General features: G+C 39.2%; 1 protein-coding gene across 2 annotated transcripts in view; it reads right to left on the bottom strand.

The window, feature by feature from the left end:
- Positions 1 to 20,904, bottom strand: part of LOC135141483 (chondroadherin-like) — an 89,217-nt gene that overhangs the window by 19,702 nt on the left and 48,611 nt on the right. Inside the window, exon 2 of one of the 2 annotated variants that reach the window (XM_064072616.1) lies at positions 15,174 to 15,288. The exons of the other annotated variant lie outside the window; for it this stretch is intronic. The gene's annotated coding sequence lies outside the window, so the exon portion shown is untranslated. The remainder of the gene's footprint in view (positions 1 to 15,173; positions 15,289 to 20,904) is intronic. 2 annotated transcript variants of the gene reach the window in all.

The following is a 20,904-nucleotide window of genomic DNA, read 5'->3' as shown; positions in this document are numbered from 1 at the left end:
CCGCGTGGGGTTAGTGACCTGTGTGGATAAAAACGGGTGCATTTACTTTGAGCTACTTATTTAGTCACAGCAAAAAAACATCTTCCTGTACTGTAATTGAACATTTCCAGTCTACCAGCCGAGAGATGAGCACCGTACAAAAATGTTCATTTAAAAATACAACGGAATCTTCTTTTTGTTAATTTTCCGGTTTACCTCCGTTGCGTTAATAAAAATGTTAGAAAATAGGGTTAGGATTTCGGCGTATTTGATTGAGCGCGGAAAAAATTTACATTACTAGAGCGGTGCTCGCCCATCCTTCTTTGTGTCGTTTTACCGACATAATCCTCCGCCTAAGCGCATTTTTTATTTGTAGATTTCAAAAGTAGTCCAATCCCAGTAAGAAGACAATTTTTTGCGTCTCGAATAAACGAATACAAACATTTGATCCGCTTTATGTTCCTTAAGTAGTTTTCCTTGCCTGTGGAAGATAGCGTTTTAGCGTAATTACTGAAATTCGTTGAGATTAAAACGCAAACTAGAGTATGTACGTTTCCTGCGTGAATACATATAATGTTGAGGTAATTTGGTGTTGAACGTGAAATATAGCGTCGTTATCGATTCGGGCGGGAAATTTTAAAATGTGAGTGCCAGTCGTCTTCGGCTGTAAATCTCTTTCGGTTGTTTTGAAAAGATCGGTCGTGTGTTGGTGTCAAGCCGGAGTTTCGTGTTTATAAGTCAGCGTGAAGACTTTTTGGTCGAATTTGGGCGCGTCGTGTTTTCTAAATATTGCCGCGGCTAAAATAAGGAGCTTAGTGGCTGTTGTTGGTGGTTTAAATAAATGTTGTTGGAGGAACGGAGTGTTTTATTTGTAAAAAGTGGTGTTTTTTGGGGGTATTAGCGCGCTAGTGGTGCATTGTGATGGTGTTGTCGCTCCGACAAGATGATAGATGGGGCGCGAGTGGAGTAATCCTTTGGTACGCTTCATCCGTATCACAGCAGCAGAAATCGTGTCGCGAAGTCCGCGGTGAAGCGTCAACAACACTAACTGTGAAAATTGCGATCCGGAGAATAGACTTATAAATCTAAATGACTGCGCTGGCATAATGAAGCGCTTTCAAGCCGGCTCCCTACCACGAGGCGATGTTTTCATTTCCACAATTAATCATCTCCATCTCTATCGAAAATCTAGCGGAGGGCCCTCGCATTCACACTCGCTCGAACCAGTCCTGGCTAACGACATCCTTCATCCCGGCGACAATCTGGAACGTCTTCCCCCCATTTCTTATTTCCAAACTTCACCCTTCCCTGCACTCTCCCTAATCATTTTGAGTTTCAAATTACGACCGGGAAGATCGACTGCACCCTACGCCACATAAAAACGCACCTTGACCACGCTGCAACATTCTCGAAAAAAACTCAAACGAGACACTTGAGGACAATTTGCGCGTTTATGATCCCAGCCGTGCTGCATTAACTAAATAACGCGAAAATAAAGTGATGTCCCTCAGTGCACTTTTCGCGTACCTCTTCTACTAGTAACAAATCGGTTCGATGTATTACCACCTGGCGATGGAGTTTCGTGCGGACGTAAGAAAAATGATCCAAGGTACCTTTTGTGCGTTTCCTAAACAAATCGCTTTAATTGATTTCGGCTCATTTGTCTTTACAAAACGCCGGCGGTTCGTGCGGCCACACACTCGACCATTAATGAGAAAAATAATTATTGGAAACCCCTTAATAAATGTATTTACAAGATTAAAGGATTACGGTCTCCACTCGGCCGCAATTTTTATAACTCATGATCGAATCTACGTCTTCGTGAGCTTTTAATGCCCTGCATATTTATATCCGTTCGGTTTATTCAAATTACCACAAAAAGCGCAATCCGCTGTGGAAATAATATTGGAAACCGCCGAGGATCATATCACCACAATATTATACGGGTAATTCAAAACTAGGGCTTTTAGCTACTTTTTAGTTTCCCTCAAACAAGGGGATCGGAAACCTAATAAATTCGCAAACGAATATTTCACAAAGAATCATTCTCTATAAAAGCGAATAGCAAAAAAGGTTTTCCGAACGCTTCTGTTTGAAATCAACTTCAATAAAATGGACGAGTTGAATACTGAGTTAATTGAAGCGAAATTATTAATAGCGTTGTTATTATTATGGATTTCAATAATATTAACTGCTGCACGAAACACTCGCGTCGAGTAATGAGGATACAACACCTATAGCGCGACAAATATGCGTCATGTTCGGGACGGTTCACGACAAAACCCTAGAGTAGAAATATGTATACACACGGGACTTGATTAATCAGTTGAAATGAAACACCTTGTTTGCTTATACAGGGTGTCTCAGAAATAAGTACATTAATTTTAACCAGTAGCAGAACTCGTGAAACGGAACAACTTTTTTATCTAGCATTTTTTCGAAAACTCAAGTCGAATTTCGAATTTTCCCACCCATATATTCACGAGCCGTCTATGTTCACCTTAAATAATAACTCAAATAATAACAACACTACAACAATGAAGAAGGTACCCTAGCAACCGTTTTGACACTGACAATCATTTTTATGTCAATGTTTTTATTAAACGTTGTCTCTTTAAAGTTTGTTTGGCAGAGATTTCTAATTTATAGACGAAATGTGTTGAAATGGCTTTGTTTTCAAATCTGGAATGCACCGATATCGTTTTAACGTACGGTGAAGCTCGGGGAAACGGCACTCGCGCCCAACGAATTTTTTCAGAAAACCGCCCAAATCGTCGTCTGCCAAATGTGCGCAGTTTTAAGAACGCTGCAGCATTTTCGAGAGTACGGATCTTGTAAACCTGCACCTCAGGATCGGGGTAAGTTACGTAGTAATAGAATTGCTAATATTGAAGAGTCTGTTTTGAAGAGTGTCGAAGCTGGACCGGGCACTAGCACGTATCACTGTCTAGTGTGCTGTATCGGAGAGTAGTATTTGGAGGATACTCAGAGAACAAATGTACCCCTTTCAGGACCAGAAAGTTCAGTTATTGAAACTAACAGACTTACCACGTAGGCAAAACTTTTGTAAGTGGGTTAATAGAAAAATAAACGAACAAGCAAATTTTGTATCACTTATACCATCAACTGATGAGGTCGGTTACACGAGGGAAGGTGTTCAACACCCACATTTGGGCCGATGAAATTCCGTACGCTATTAGGGAGCAAAATTTTCAATTTCTCTCTAAATGTTTGTCACATTGACACGATTAGGAAAATACGTATCCTAGTAACTGTTTTTGACCATACATTATTAATTATAATAATTATTAGTGTCCATGGGTGACTAAGGATCCATGGGCGGGTAACCTTAATTGGGATATAACTTTAACAATTTTTAACTTGATAATTAAAAAGTTCTTGACAAAACTCTACTAAAAAAAGTTGTTGAGTTCAATGAGCTCTATAACTGATTAAAATTAATGTACTTATTTCTGAGACACCCTGTATATAGGCTAAGTTAGCGACATTTGTAAGTTGTTTGTTAAAAAATAGTGTGTATGCTGTGTGTTATTACCATGTTAAATGCTTTTGATTACATTTCGACGAGGCATAAGTAAAACATCATAATAAAACAGTATACCAAACAGAACAGTATCTACACAAAACAATCTAGGCACATAAATATTCAATTACAATAATAACATAGCAGAACTACTTTGACAAATCATGCAAGAGAAAACAGGAGAGTTGAAACGTGAATAATTTTTTTGAAAGATTAATGGTGCCGCCATAAATATTAAAAGCGAAACCGAGAATGTAAATTCGAAAAGTGAACACAATCTTTTAAAATAAATGTGTAATAAGTAAGGGTTCGAAAGTCGAAAAAGGCCGAATATGAAGTACATATTTGTAAGCAAAAGCCGATAAAATGGACATTCCATCTACATATTTTAAGCGTTGACGTTTTATGCCGCCAAAAATCAATGCGGACGCTAAGCTTGAATCTGAAAATTTCGCAAGCACTTTTATTTTATGGCCACTCATGTTATCTTTCAATTTATAAAACTATAACAACGTGAAATAAATTTATTATTTTATGGCCCGTGGGCCAATCGATAGAAGACGCGATTCAACAATTTACAGCCAAAAAACTCATAAACCACAGCAGATAAAACTGAAAGGAAACATATTCCTCTGATAATTTGTTTATCCGATTTGTGTGAAAGAAAGTTATAGAAATTTCGGCGGAATTAATCGAGTTTGAAAAAACACAAACTTCCCAATCCGTAATCACATTACAAAAGAATAACTTCGGCATTTTAGGACTTCATAAATTCACGGATTAGTGTAACGTCAAAGCACTTTTTCTTTTTATTTGAAATCATGTTTCGAGTTGATACAAGCACCCGCCCCGACGTTGATAAATTGCGTCGAAATTTAGTGTTTATGTGCTTTGCTCTAAATATTGCTTGCAACAATCGACATTTATTAATGATTCGCCACCGCGATTGTTGCAAAATTGATTAACCATCAAAGCGCCTTCTCGCCAGGAAAATTTCCACACTGCAAATTTTATAATCGACTTTTTTTATACCCACATCATCACTGACTCGCATTCACTCTTTATGCAAAACGACAAGATGAATTTAAATAAGTTAAAAGACATTTTTTACGACTACTTCCAAAGTTTTGCCCGTATGGACCGCAATCTCTGTAGCTTTACGAAATCGTTATGTAGGTTTGTAGGAAAATACGAAGTCCGTCGTTTGGGCCGTTATAAACTGCTCAGAAATGATTAGTGCGAGTGCTGAATTTTAAGTGAAAGGTATTAGTTCGTGACTCATAAAAAATAAAAATGATGGGGATTTTACGGCCACCTCGGACATGGCATGCAGGACGGGTTCATTAAAACCAACAAGAACAGCATTTTTTTAAATAATTATTCGCGCCCTAATTTATGCGTGTTGATTCAGATTTATCCACGTCAGTCAATCACGGTTCACACATCCCACCGACTGCGCCAATTAACGACGAAGAATCGACCAAGCTTTATTTAAAAATTAAATCTATTACAAACGCTTAAAACTACATACGGCTTAGTCTGCGACGGTAATTATAAACCTTGAATAATACAACAACCTTTTCTATCTATAAGTTAGAAGCATTTAACGGCAGCTGAAATGACCCAATTATACGCTTACACTGGACATTGTGCATATTATTCGCATGAAATCAGAACAATACTATCTATTTTTGTAGTATCTCATGGGTATACATTTCGAAAACGGATCGAGATATTGCAATTCAGTAAATGCCATTGGTTTTAGGCTGAGGAGAGAATTCTAATTTTATACGACGTTCGTTTATAAAAGCATCCTATTACTTCACACACAAAATTAATTTAATTGTTTTTTGTGTGTAATTTAAATAACTGACAAAGAGCAACGCGATACAATGATCTTCTGAAATAAAACTTACAAATTATCCTTCTTTGTCAACAACATGGATGAACGAACAGGGCCTAACGAAATTATTTTCCTGTTTCCAATTTCAGGGTGAATTTATTTAGTAATGTTTTGAGATACGTCATCAGCTTTCTGGAGGGGTTGGATAAATAAATGTTTATTTTGTGTATGGTTTTCGAAGAACGTTTTCTGTATCACACAGTGTAGTGTGTGCTATTCTAATCTTGTCCTGTTTAATCGGTTGATTTATTTCCCCCAAACAAGCAGCATTTTATTGTTGTGCAGCTTGGCGCAGATCAAATGCGGGAGATAACTGTCTGTGCCAAAATTTGTAAACATGCAATAAAATGAGTTGATGGCCGCAACTAGTTTTAGGAAATTAAATTAGTCTTGTTTAGATGTGGGGCTACAATAATGACTCGCTGAGATTCGAGTAACAATGTAATAAAGAGTGCTTTTGTATTTCTCGACTGTTGACCCAGAGCTAGAATTTTGCGGAGGCTCAAAAAATATAAATTTATTTTGTTAACATTTCCATGTGAATTCGGCTTCCATGAATAAAAGCAAGAGTTCCGCAGCGCTGTGTAATAAAGTGGGGAATATTTTTTAAAGAAATATTTCCATTTCGATTGATCGATGCATAGCTGTATTGTAAGTTTTGCATAATACAAAATAGAGTGAAAACAAAAAGGGGAAAACGAGAGCGCGGAGTTGGCTGAAAATGATATTTAGGTTGAAGGCTGACGTTGTATTAACATAATACGTTTCAAACTATTCGGATTGTGTTAAGCGAGCTTCAAAGGAATAACATAAATTATTATGCAAACTTACTTACGCCGGTTTTGATGGAGTCCTACCGACTTTTTCGGGAGTAATATTCGTGAATTTTTTTCGGGTGCGATAGTCGGGAAATTTTCGATGACTTTCCGCGCATTAAAGAAAATTAATGATGTTCGAATGTATGCTATAAACTTTCAACACATCTATTAATCATGAAACGAGCCATCGCCTAAAACACTTTTCAATACGCTGTGTAACGCTCTGATTTTTTTTAATATCAAAGTTATCAGAAGGGTTTTTATGATTAATCCGCCCGTTTAAAACATGCATTTGGCATTTACTTAACTTTTTGATTTATACAATGGCAGCGGTGATAATGAAGCAGAACTCATAACGCGTTCATCCATCATTATTCAACAGACGAAAAATATCAAATAACACCAAGAGGAATTAGCAATAACGAGAGAAACTCGGTGTCGGATTCAGTAATGAGATTCACGGCTAAACATCGCATTGATAATTGAACGATTGTCCACAAAATAAAAAGAAATTTATTTTCATTGTGCTGGGCTAATGGCCTGTTATAACTCAATGTGCCACTATTTAGGGTTGCTCCCATCGCTCTTTATCTTGCTTTATTGGAAACGTGGCAAATTTTCAGATAAAGACGACATTTTCAAAAAAAAAGAGACATCTTGTTAAGCAACTTCGTCTTATTGGAGGTGAATAAAAAATTTTTAATCAAACTTTGACCAAAAGTTCTTACTCGCTCCCAAGGTCTGGAATTTACTTATGTATTGTCTGTGGGACCTGACTGTGACACCAATGAGATTCTAATATTGAATGGATTCCATTCAAAATAAAATGTTGACCCCAATTCCTCGACGACTTAGTAAATTAATTTTCCTCGAGATGTTTTCATATTTGCCTTGTGGAGAGACAATTTGTGTCTTATGAATCTGTAATGTCTAATTTGTGCTTATTGTTCCCTCCATCCTTTATTTGCTGGCTATATTAACCAATATTTTCCGCTCCACTGCTTTCACTTTCTTGAACTGTACTGTAATTACAAGTTTCTATGGCTCATACTTTTGTTGTTTATTTATCAACCCTCCGAAACGTATGAATCAAATAATGTCGTGACTTCGCTTTTGCGACATGATTTTATAAAATCTGTTGTTTCGTCACAGTTTGCGTCCTCTTCTCGGAATTTTGTCATATTCAGATGATAAATAGCATCGAGATGTTTGGCGTGTGACACCTGTTTTCACCTTGTAGATGATATTTTTCGAGTCTAACGCGTCGCAGCAGGTCGTCGCAAATGTTCTGATTGGTTGGTCGTAACTGACGTCAAAGTACATAATACTCATCGCGATAATAGCTCACATAGTGCGGTAATAGATTATTATCTAATTATTCATGAAAGCTATTGTGTGCGAGGACAATCAGCGGTTTGTTTCACTACACACACATCGTAAGGTAATATTTATTTACACCGAAATTCCACCCTATCTCAAATTGGCGAATAGTCGAACTTTTTGTGCGATTCAGATTTTTTTCCATATGGACTGATCAGCGAGCTTTTAGAGGATGTTTAATTGAATAGTGAGGATTGTGAAGTGAATGAGTTTTTGCACCTATATCGACTCGGCGAGTTTTAAATTTTCGATGCAGGGCATTAACCAAAGCACTGTGTACAGTATAGTCCACCCATCGATTATCTTGATAATGGATTGACCTATGAACGCGGAATTGAATGGGAAAGAGAGGTCAATCCCTAAACAAGCGGGCTTTTTATACAAATGGCCCAATCTTTTTTCTTTAACACGTTCAGATGACGTTTATTCTTGGATACGTGATACCGGTCAGCAACATTTTTGAAGTATCGTTTCGCAAAAAGCCCGAAATTAGTTGGTCAGTTTTTGCGGCAAGTTGTCGTTTTCGGTGTGCGACTGCGTTTATCAAGGAGTTTGATGTTGCTGATTAGGTGTGATTTATGATTGGAGGCGAATGTGAGGCCGAAGGGCAGCCGTTCGAAGAAGTCTGCGATATCAGCGGCGTTATCGCCGCAGCATAAAGTTAATAGCAGACGAAGATTGATTGATTTAAGGAGTGTTTTACAGACGGTTTAAAGAGGAAAGAAACGACCTACGAAATTCTAAAATAGTGCAGTCGTGATTTAACCGTCCCTGTTTAATTCATAGCTTTTGACTTTACGATTCGTATCCGTGGGGATTTCCGATTGACCGAACATATGATGCCGTGGAAATCAAGCTGCGCGGATCCAAATCGAATATCATAATGGCGAATATCCCTACCGTCTGATCCGATTCGGCGATAAAAATATAGTTGTTGCAATGCAGCCGCGCTTTCCTACTGTGTCCTCTCGAGCGGACGTCATCCGTAAAGGAAAACTGCCGGATCTCGGCCATGCATGTGAGCCGTGCTTGCTGACTTGTAAAATGCAATTTATAAAACGGCATTTATAATAGCCCATTTTGCATACTTGCCCACCGAAAGCCGCTCAGCCGCCCCCACATTCAAGGAATTACACCATGTCGCCCGGAGCCACCCCTGTCAGATTCCGGCATAATACACAATCGTAATGACACCGAAGCTGCCGGCCCTGCCTGTTGATGAGTAACGAAATTATGCCCCCGCGGAATTTCCACCGCACTTCTTTGCGTTCCGACGCCGACACCAAACTCACACAAACGACGGCATTGTGGAGGCATCTCTCACGAGCAATTATTCGCACCCAACACGCCCACAACGAAACAGAAGATTCGCATTCGCACCTCCAACGTTATGCCCACCCACACAACCACCCCGCGCCCCAAGAGAAACGTCCAAATCAAAAGAACCGACAAGAACAAACCCGAACGGACACTAATCACATGCGAACCCCACCACTAGCTCGTTATGGTTCGTTTGTCGCGTCATAAACAGAAAAAATAGTCGCTATTCGGAGGGCACACGCCCTTGTGAGAAAAAAACTAAGCGAGAAAGCAGCTGCTCCTCTTAAAACCGACGGGGAAAAGGTTGCGGTCGACTCAAGCCTGTCGAACATCATAAATCACCTATTTAGAATTCGGGCACATATTTGAACAAAAAACAACTTTATTATTGGCGACTTTAAACAACGACAGTTTGCACCAGCTCGAGCCAAACGACTTTCCTTAACCTTTTCTTAAACGAAAACTACTCCATTCTCATTTATTTCTTCACATATTCACTTATGTCGTCGCATTTTTCGGGACACTAGTTCTGAAATAGTATTGCTTTGATCTTTAGTAAGTTAACACCTGTCTGCTTGTCGGCGTGACTTTATTCATCTACGAACTCAACCGCTCTGGTTTTAAGCAAGCGCCCCTTTACAAAAACTACTTTCCGCCCTTGGCTGGTTAGCCAGTCTAGACGTTGTTCTTTGCGGAATGCCACAAAATAACTCCTACGCTTGAGAAAATCTCGACGTAAACTATTTCAATACTGATTTCAACCGCGTAATGAACTCACCGTAAGAACGCGTCATGTCTTCGGGAAACCCCGAGGAATACTCTGCAGTCACGATACTAGCCTTCGCACCATACTCTAAATCACGGAATGCGGTCGCAATCTATTACTGACCGAAAATTACACCCAAAATTACAAGCGAAACGTGTGGCCAACCGCGGCACACAACATGATATTCGGAACATTTGCATCAGCTCGCATTTAGCGATGCATATTTCGCTGTCCACAGGTATGGAGCGAGTTCTGTCGGACCTGAAAGTACCATCCTTTACGCCCCCTCTTCCAGTTTCAAGTATTCTTAAAACAAAAATCGGGCTACCGTGGAATTTCCGTACGTATGTACGGAATTATTACACTAATTCAAATTTGTTGGTTATTACGGTAAGCTCGTTATGCCGGATGCTTCTGCAAATCCTTATGTCCACGTGTGGTACTGCAACTAACTACTATATAATGATTTACGGCTATTGAGGTATTTCAACATTTTTCCACAATCGCCAATACGAAGTTTGACAATTTTTAGGAATAAAAAAATACTTTCAAGGCGAAATTTCCAAAATATGGCGCTCGGAACAAAAACACCGTATATTTTTCGAATTAGCACGTCGCATTTTTCCCACCTCCAGAAGCTATTTTCGGGTTCATTTTTTCGAAAATTTATACCCTTTTTCTAGAATCGCCAATATCAAATATGGCAATTTTTAGGATTCCAGTAGATATTCGCTTCGCAGGGTACTTAGGACTACTTAGAATCTTCCCAACAAGGTTGCACAGTTGGAAGGGTTGGACCTTGAATATATAGGAGCATATTTATTGGATACAACTCTGTACCGACGGGATACTTTCTCGGCCTCTGTGAGGAACGCATCGGAACTATTTACAGCCTATCGCTTCTGGTGAAACGGGCTCCTGTTAAACGTGGTCCTAAATTTGGAGTTCTGAAGTTCAAGACCTGTACATTCACTCCCGGCTATTTCTTAAGGAGGTAAAGCTTACAAGTCTGATTTCCCTAGATCGAATTGGCTAGCCGTGTATAGATGTATAATATAGATTCGAGTTTGTTGATGTGTTAACCGGGATAGTAACTCTGCGTAGTTTAGGGGTTCGTCTGGATGATAGGTAAACGCTTTTGTATTGGCCTTTATAACAACAGTAAGATAGTCTCTTTGGATGTTTTGCGCAAGCAAGAATTAATTAGTGAATTTCAACGTAGGCAAGAACTTGGTGCCTCGATACCTGAGTTGTTTGAGAAAGGATTGCTCCTAACTCGATCCTGGAAATTCGAAGAGCACCAAACAACAAACAAAGAAGGAATCAAACATGTTTTAAACTGATTTTGAAGGATTTGTCTCATATATGGGACAAAGGGATCCAGGATGATAAAATTTCTCCGGTGGAAGTTACAACTGTACACTTTGTTCGAATTCCTTTTATTGATTGTTCTGCAAGTCGGAAAACCTTCGGTAGTAAGAAGGAGCAATTATTTGTTCTGGCAAAGCCGGGAGTCGACATATGCGTATCTGTGGATATAGTGCGTAATAGTTGCGGACTATTCATGCTTATGGGAGTCTATTACTATTAGAAATTTGTTTGTTTAGCTTCGTCAGTGTACCATAATGATGATCCACGGCGTCGTTTAATGGTTGCGAGGGTCTTACGCGTGTATAGCAGTTAGTTTTTGGGCGGTCGTAGACGCAGAATGTGGTTTCGCTAAGACAACAGTTGTAAATTTATAGGGTGTTTACTTAGGTTTTATGTGTAGACAAAGCGGGCCACAATTATGGGAGCAAACTTGGCGGATCCTGCGACAATCTAGATCTAACATTTTTCTCGCGCGTCTGATTGGTCTTGAGTGACCGTCCTCCGATTTGTGCCGAAGATACCTGGCGAGGGTGCGAGCTTTCACGCACCGTTTTCCTCATTAATTATAGAGCGGGAAAAGCGAGTCGTGCAACCGGCAAACCTCAATTACACCATTCCTGTAATTCCGTCGGCGATCGGTGACGGTCTTTGTCTCATTCCTCATAATTGTATTAGTCAGGATCAGTCTGTCGTTTCCCTAGTGGCGCATCGCTCACCGTCTCCGCTGACCCCCTGGTCGCTTCGAATACAGATCACGCAACTTTGAACATCAATTAGTCGCACCCCGATATTAATATCACCTCGGATAGGTGCTGCCCCGGCCGGGAGGCCACATCCGTCGAATGCCCTTATTTGGCGTTTAAGTGGTTGCCTAATAAACTGGAAATCCGGCAACCAGCTACACACAGGTGTTTAATTGGTGAGCGGTGACTGGTGTTCCGCTCTATAATAGAACAGCAGTCACGCTCCGACAGGAGGCAGAGGTTAATTCTTAAAAATAGCGGTTTTGTTACATCATTTGCATTCTGTAAGTGGGACGGAGGTGGTGAAAAATTCCTAGTTTAGCTTTTAGCGACAGATTGAAGACAATTCGGTTGTAAATAGTCACTAAAGTGACAGACTGATGGACGGGAAAGCTGAAAAACGGATATATGGGACGTCAAAAATTCTCTTCGTTATAACATCTGGTCTTGGCCCAGACGTCGGGCGTGGTTTTGTTTTCATTTGAAACTTTTGTTAAATTCTCATGTTGATGGTTTGAAAGAGGTGTGAGTGTCGGCTGCTTAACGCACCGGCAAATGTTTCTTTTTTGTTAGTTTTTTCTTGGTAAATTTAAAACAAGCTGACAATTTTTCGCCCGAAACTGAATGAATTATCGACGTTTGATGTAATTTTGCACAACAGACGAAGGCCGACTTCCCGATGGAAAAACAATCAGTGTAACGGAAAATTGACTAAAACTGCTAATTAGATTTATAAATGAAGGCCGTAATGGTTGAAACTTTACAAAGGGAAAATTAATTACCCTTAATCCAATTTGCGACCAATTTTCAATTTTGTTCACAAGCGACCATCGAATACCAAACGGAAGTGTTGAGATTTTTCACGTTCTTCCATCTTTATTCATCGCGATGTACGTATAAATATTTCACTCGTGACAAACCCTCGACGCTTTTCTTTTTTAATTGCACTAGTAAAATATACAAGCAAGTCGCATTACGAGCCTGCCACTCTATTGTCGGGTACAGATTTCAGATCTGTCAAGGCAGATTTTAATTATATTTATTTTCACTCTCACCCCACTACAAATTATTTATGCAGAGTGTCCCAACGAACGATACGAAAACGTGAGCCGACGATTTTAATATTTCAGAAATATCGCAATACGGTTTCTCTGGTTTGTAATTCAGAGTCGGCTTTTTATTTTAAAAATAAATATCTGACGTCTTTGAAAAATTCCTGCGGTGTGCACCTTTAGATGAAGACTTTGCAGACACTTCAAACACCAACTTCTATATAGTTACACTCACTTTACAAGAAATGCGAGGTTATTAGTTACGGGAAGTGGCAAGCAACATTATGCATAGCATTTTGACTTTAATTAGTTTGTTACAACAAAGGCATTTTGTTGGGATGGCGCTGTGGGAATTATTAATGAGTGTTTCGTATCAATGCAAGACTAAACAAAGGAGCAAATTTCGCGTGTAGACCCCGACTTTATCAATTGGACTTATTTAAATGCACGTGGAATTTCGTGCTTAAGAATAAATGAACGCCATTAATCAAACACAATACACTCCGAATAAGTTGTTAACTTAATTGTAACCACTATTCAGCTATAAATCAGTACAAAAGCACCGCTTTCGTGTTATTCTTATCAAAACCACACTCAAAAACCAACGAAATCACAATCTGCATCGGCATTTTCTCAAAAATCCCACTTTAAGATCAAACCCTCGATATTTCTATTTGTAATCCCTTTTGAACGAGTTGCGGAGGCGCCTATCCAGATCCCAAGCGGCCTCCTTCCGTTTCACGTATCAAGTTCCGACCTTGCATACTTACTCAGGTCCGGACTCGACAAACCACTAAAATTTTAAACAACCACAAATTTGCCTAGAATATTTTATCGCAAACACTTAACCCAGACGGTTATTTATTTCAATCAATAAATTGTCTGCTCGCTGATGCTCTACTTAAAACATCCGCCTCTTCCAGACGGGATACTTAATTTTTAAACACGTTCCAAGCTCGCAAAACTTCGAAATATTAAGACAGACTGTGAAATCCGACAAAATAACAGATTCAATAAATAAAGCTTCACCAACCAGAGATGACAATCTACATTCAAGGAGAACATCGCCCTAAAATAAATCTGCTTCCTATCTGCGAGATCCTAATGGAAATAATCGGTACTCGGTACGTGCTTTGCGGTATACCACCTATTAGTTATTCCGTGTTGCACTTCCTAGACTAGCGGCATCGCTTTAACATCGACTATGCGCTATTTCTACCGTCGTTATCTGTCTCACGTGCACGTTTATAAAAATAGGACTGCAAATGTATTAGCTAACCCAAACTTAAGAACGATAGCGTGACCAAAAACTGGTGCCCGAGTCCGACCGGAGACTCCAAGGAATGTTCGTATCACGAAATATTGTACATTAGCTGGATGTTGTGTCGATCGAAGCGCATAGCCTGAGTGAAAACTGGTGCCCGAGTCAAACGGACTAACATATTTTTAGTTTGAATTAATTTCGGTGAAATAACGTTAAAAGGGCATTAGTTTGTATCGCAGTTTGCATAAGTCGACATCCTTCCACTATTTGATTAAAGTGAAAAGAGCAAGAGCAAACACCAATTTGCGATCAAGACGCAGAAGTTTCCAGACTTCGGTTAAGACAAGTTTTTATAATCCATTTTTGGATTTTTTGTGCGACGCAGAGGAGATACTTGACGAAATAGGAGAAGTAATAAGACAATGTGAGGCTCGAGTAGGTATTAGAAGAGGCTGCGAGATGCAAAGTTGTGGCCCTTCATACTTATCCTACAAACAATTACCTTCTGTGCTCCGTGTGTCTACTCGAGAACGTGAATAAAGTGAAACCGCGTTAATATAGGGTAAGTTTTCTGTCTGTGGTGTTGCCGCTTGAATTAATTTTGAGAAAATAGTTGTAAGTTCTTTGTTTTAGTTAGTACGGGACGACTGTTGACCTTTGTGTTGAAACTAAGCGGGCAATATGAAAACTTTTTCTCCACTTTGTTTTCAATTAATTATGGAAGTTGACGCTGAACACATTCGCGCGTTTTGAAATAACCGAAACGCGGTAGAAGTTGTTGATGACGCGGACGCGAACGAAAAAAGTAATTAAATGAAAGAAAATTTTAATGATGTACCAAACCGGTTTCGAGGGTAAGTCCGGTGGCGTTCTTTTGATGTAACGAAAGGTACAACCGACTTTGTGAGAGAATATATTTAATAGAAATGCTGAATAGCCGTCGGCCTGTGGTGAATTTAAATAGTTTTGAGTGTGTGTTTGCTAAGTAGGCATGATTTATGCGAATGCGAATTCAAAATTAATTTGGGCTTACCTTTTCTATTTGTTCATCTGATTGCGAAACGATGTTTTAGCAATCCACTTATCTTCCACGCAGTTATGGATTCAGATGAAGCTGCGTTTCGAGCGTAGGCTTTGTTTCTGTTCACCTGAAACAAGCGGTATATTTGAGGTAGTCCTTTATTTGTGGGGTAGCCTGGTCGTTTCTGTTTTGATTTAGTGTGATCGCGGTTTGACGGTCGGAAAGCGTTTCGCACGGCTGCAACTTTTGCAGGAAAAGGAGGTTAAACACAGACCTAAATGATAACAACATAACTTAATAACGGACCGTTCGATGAGTTTAGGCAACGTTAATAAGTTTACAGAGCGCCATTAAACTTGTAAATGAAGCTCCATCGGGATGCTGGGATAGTTACCGACAACACAATCATACGCGTAACGCGATTTTCGGATTACTCATTCGGTGCGAGTTGCATTCTATTACGTCTAGTTTTGCGACCTGTAATCCGCGTTTTCTGCATTCTTCTCCCTTTTCGGCTTCCTTGTCAATGCAATCATCTCTCACTACGAGCTCGTAATTTAGCGTGACCCTACCCATAAACACAAACGATCTCTCTTTATATTTTTTACAGTTTATTTTCACCCTAGCGTCATTTTTATGTTTTATGTACACGCACGACGTGTCCATATTTCTTGCGTTATGGAGTGGGACTTAACACATAACGAAAATATGGATGCAACACCGTACACCGCCGCCACCTCCCCAACTTTCAAAAAACAAACACATCCTTTATTTATATTCCTAATGCTACCGCCGAACCCCAGCCTTATCCTCGCATTCAATACAAAATTCTTAAAAGGGATGTGAAAATAATATTTATCGAATTTCCGCACAGCGCGGCGCCAAACACACAATCTACGACATCTCTCTGACAACCGTCTAGACCCCTTTCACATGCCGCTGCATTTAAAAAAGCAAACTTAACGCGTTTTCGCACTGTCAATAGTATCAGTATCATAATCTTCCACTATTCGTAAATAAGGACGGGTCCGGCAGCGGACCCCTGCGAGGCGGAATTGACTGCGCGGTCGAGCTCGTTCTACTAGGCTTCCTTGTTTTGATTTTAGCCCGACAAATATAGAAATTTCTGCGTGGATGCACCGCCGGGTCCGTTGATGCGGATGGTTTGTAATTTCCAATCCTGCGAAAAATAGTTTTGTTCATCAGGCGGCATCGATGTTTCGGGCGAACGTGTTCCGGTGTGACAAAGCTCGCACGCCTTTTCAGTAAAAGTGTTGTGGAAAATGTTGGTGGGGAAATAAAACTCGATTCAACAGTGAATTTCCAATAAAACGCGAACGGTTAACCCAACAAAAGCACTTTGCAATTTTGCGCCGTTGTTGAATTATTGCAGTTGTAACCTATCACAGAGAGTGCACAAGAATCGAACAATTTACACTCATTTGAACTGATTGATTCGACCGTATGAATTATTCGGGTCTGTCGCAACGCCATCATTGATTAAGTAAGTTGTATTTTAAATCGTAGCGCGAGTTTTGTTTGTTGAATTGTTGAGTACGAATTTCTCCCGAAATTATCGATTTGGCCAATATTTGTCTCGATCTGCATGCAATTTGCTGTGAAATTTGTTCAATTATACACTTTTCTGTTTACTTTGAACATTTTGTTCTGTTTTATTCGCGAATCAATTCTAAAATGCAAAATCTGCGTTAAGGAGCATAGTCAACGCTAAAATAATATTCTGCGACTGAGGCAATCAAAGGAAAATATTCCTACGCGATTAACCTAATCCTGTAAATACCAATATCGGGATAATTAAATTCGCATCTTTCGAATTAAAAAATGTAATTATCCTCAAAGGATCTGTCGTTAATCTGTTTTCAGGCAAATCACTCTGAAAAATTATTTCTGATTAAAACAATGTGGGCACATTCTGACCGACACCGCCAAATGTGTACGGATATGTACAACGACTCAAAAAAAATAATGACCTGCCGTTAGCATTGACCACCGCAACCAACAACTCCGACAGATCGATTACAAACACAAAAGCGTGAAAGCTCGTCAGGGAGGTTATTATGATTACAGCTTATCCTCTTATCACCAGAGACAATCCGGACAACATGAGGTATCAACTAATTAGGAAACTTTACTACGATAGCGATTACATGACCCTGAATACACAAAAACGACGTCACGGAATGAAGATAAAACGACGAAATAAAAAATATAATAGCGGCAGAGGCTGCACAAACAAAGACAAAAGGTGCGCCCGGAAAACTTCCAACTATAAAACTTCGCATAGTCTATCTCAAATATTTGACAAAATATGCATTTAAAACTTATTCTGAGAGCACACGTGAACGAACTAAATCGGCAATCTGATGCAGCTAAAACAAAAAAGACGTTGTACAGACCAAACCAAAAGCGTTATTTTAACGATTTAATTCGTAATTCTGATTAAACAGTTCACACCCTCGCAAACTGAGGTAAACGAAGCGATTTTATACAAACTGTGACCTGATTTTGTTCAAATTTCACTTTACCCATTACATACGTGTAATGTAATTTCAATTTTGTGTTGACACGTTTAACTCGGTGGCGCCCTGTAGATCTTTAAACTGAGCGACCTCGCCCCACTGACGCAGAATTAGTATACTTTACGTGGCGCTTAGATCCGTCAAACTGGCAGGGTGAAGTTCGTTGTCATGGACGTCGACCTCTAGCATTTTTTCGTGGTTCCACCTGAGCATGCTGACATCAGAAAAAATGGTTGCGTCTAGATTACACGAAGCTAATGGATGGCTTTCGTCACCCATTCTTAACTTGGTAAACTGCTCCAAAAACGCTCCCCATACATCAAAACTTAAAGATCACAGATAAAAAAATGTCGTTAATCCGAAGTTCCATGCCAGTTAAACAAAACTAAACGTAAATCACGAGATGCGAAACGTAAAATTCGGAAAAAATATTCTCGGAAAGTTGCGTTCTTTTTAAATGTGGGGTGAGCTTTTCTTGAGTTATGACCGGCTTATAAATATCTATTAAAACTTTCCGCAACTTTCTCTACACCAGAAAATTAAGAAAAATACTCAAATAAAAATGGGTGTAATAGCGGCTTGTTGGAATATGTCGGGGTATCGATTTTCGAATAGTTTGGCTATAATAACATAGAAATTCTTGCAAACCGATTGGCCAAACATAGGTCAGATATTAAATTTAGAAGTTGTGTTCGAGCTTGTGAACTTGGGTCTTAAATACTTTCTAAACGGGGGCAAATCCCAAAGGTCAGATTGTTGTAGGGAATTCTTATTTGTTTCTTTGACGAGGGTTCTAAATGCTTTATTGCGTTAAAAACTATCAGTTCGCACGTAAATTTAATATTTTCGTGTCCGACGGGAAATTAATTACGTAATTAATGGGATTTTATTAACCTTTTTTGACGCTTTCGTGATAAATGACGCTAACAAGGTGACTTTATTGTTCGGTACTCAATTATTTTTCCATTGTTTAAATGAGTTCCGTCGTTATTAGTACAGCCGTTATTAAAAAGAAAATAATTAATTTTTCACTTTTACTAATAAATATCGTTTTGAACGCTTTGTGAAGTACTTCAGGGCAAATATTAAAATTAATGAATTTTGTTGCTTTGTGATCATCTACTTTACCAATTAAATACAAAATAATGGAAATTTCGTACAACGACCCGACATCAAGGCTTTTTCGTCTTCCTAGCACAAAGTGTTTACTTTTATAGAGGAATTACAAAACGTCTGGTAGATGGCGCTTCAGCTAAATAACATTTCCATTCGCACGACATAATAATCTGATGTCACGGAACGAAGACATGAAGATGCAATATTTACTTCATTTGTTCACTTTATGGCTGAACATTGCACACCTTGTTTCTCTGTTGATATGACGGTAAGGTAAATTTTTAGATAGGCCGGTCGTAAATAGAAAATGTCGGGAAGCGAATATGAATATCTTGACACATTATAGACACCGAATTTAAGTTCCTCAAGGAGGCGAGGAACGTCGCAGATTTATGTTTTTTATTTAAATTTCGGCGACACTCACTTATCTAATTTATTCCATAAAACGCAAAAGTGTGTTCTTTCCTTTTTTTGTGGTTTACGTGTAATCAACGTGAAAACAAATTAAAACATAAATAATTATAATGGATGCTGAAAAAGCGAAAATCCCATTATCCTTTATAAAACGAAAAGTGAAACATGCCTGGAAAAATACATTAAATCAAATAACGAAAAACGGGAATACTAAAGAAACGTCTAACTTTATTTTGTAACTAAATCCGGTTGATACGTTTCCTGCATGTTATCGAAATTGTAAAATCCGTTCGTATGAGCTCCGATCGTTGAGGGAGAATCCCTCAAACTAAACAATATCATGGACAATGAAAACAAAGTAAACATACTTAGAATATGTAAATTTTAAAAAATAACACTGGATGAATGTCTCATTTCCAGAAATTGAAATGGAGTCAACTTTCACCAACGACTCTACTCAAAACATTTAAAAACGGGATGTATTATTCTGAATAAATTTAGTTTATAGCCCGAGCCCTGGTTGTACTTCTTTAAGCTCTCATTAGACACAGCAGAACGAGAATAATGGAAAACCAGCCGTAAGTCTAATGCTTCATAAAAGGACAGCAACGGGCAGCGCTTCCTTGGAGCCAGTTTTGGCTAAACATCACTTTCTGGTGCCTAGTTCTCTCAAATTATACGCTCGACGAACGGGTGAATTCTCAACTCCCAACTTCCCCTGTACGAATACCGGTTTATGATAAACCACACAATGATACATTACCGAGAGACCACTTTCTAGTGTATTTAATAATTTATTGTGGTGGCAAACGTGGGAGGCGTGGGTTCGAATCCCACTCCCGGCATTTTTCTACATTGGTTACCACAGGCAGAACACGCGCGCGCTACACTCGGCAACGAGCGTAAGACAGACAAACAGACGACAGACAGACGGAAGCGAATTTAGCATTTGATTCTACACTGTGAAACAGTTGTTATCAAACCTTTTTATATTTAACCAATAACGCGTTAAAAAGAATCCATAATTTGAATTAAAACCGCGGTTGAAAAGCATATTCCGACCGAATTGTTTGTTTTTCCTAAAAAATGTATCAACGTGGGGCGCAGATTTTTCATTTTTAAAAGCACATGAAAAAAATATGTGGAAATCAAACAAAAGTTACTATCGATTTGGGGTATCCGGTTATAGAGCTAAAATGTTGTTATTAAAAATAGGATATAAAGCCTGCTGGAAAAATTGGATTGATGAGCAGGAGGAATGTAAACCCTTTGCAAATGAAATTATGTTTGGGTCTGTGTATCTGCAGTACATAAGCCGAACGAACGTAATATATTACTGGTGAAAAGTTAAATTTGGCGAGGACCTTAATAGGTTCCAGGTAATTGGAATTAGTCCGGCTGATGTCCGCACAACGAGGGTCTTTAGAAGCAGCTTGACATCCGCAGAAGTATTAACCACACCTAAAACACTCCGACACCCTATTTTTCGTTGTTTAACCACAGCGCGCCGCGATAAATCTCGAAATACCGTCTTCGGTCGTCGGTAGTATAATTAGCATTATCGGCGGGTTTAATGCGCATTATCGTCGTATAAAGCGCATTATCGTCGGTATATCGCGGTTATCGCTTTTTCGCTTTCGGCTTTTTTGGCGCATAGTTTCGGGTGCGATTCT

Source organism: Zophobas morio, unplaced genomic scaffold (genome assembly GCF_036711695.1).
Source record: "Zophobas morio isolate AGI-343-1 ecotype UQ-CSIRO unplaced genomic scaffold, CSIRO_AGI_Zmor_V1 ptg000044l, whole genome shotgun sequence".
NCBI classification, from domain to species: domain Eukaryota; kingdom Metazoa; phylum Arthropoda; class Insecta; order Coleoptera; family Tenebrionidae; genus Zophobas; species Zophobas morio.
Note: the sequence above shows the minus strand (reverse complement) of the source record. Positions and strands in the feature narration are given on the sequence as shown.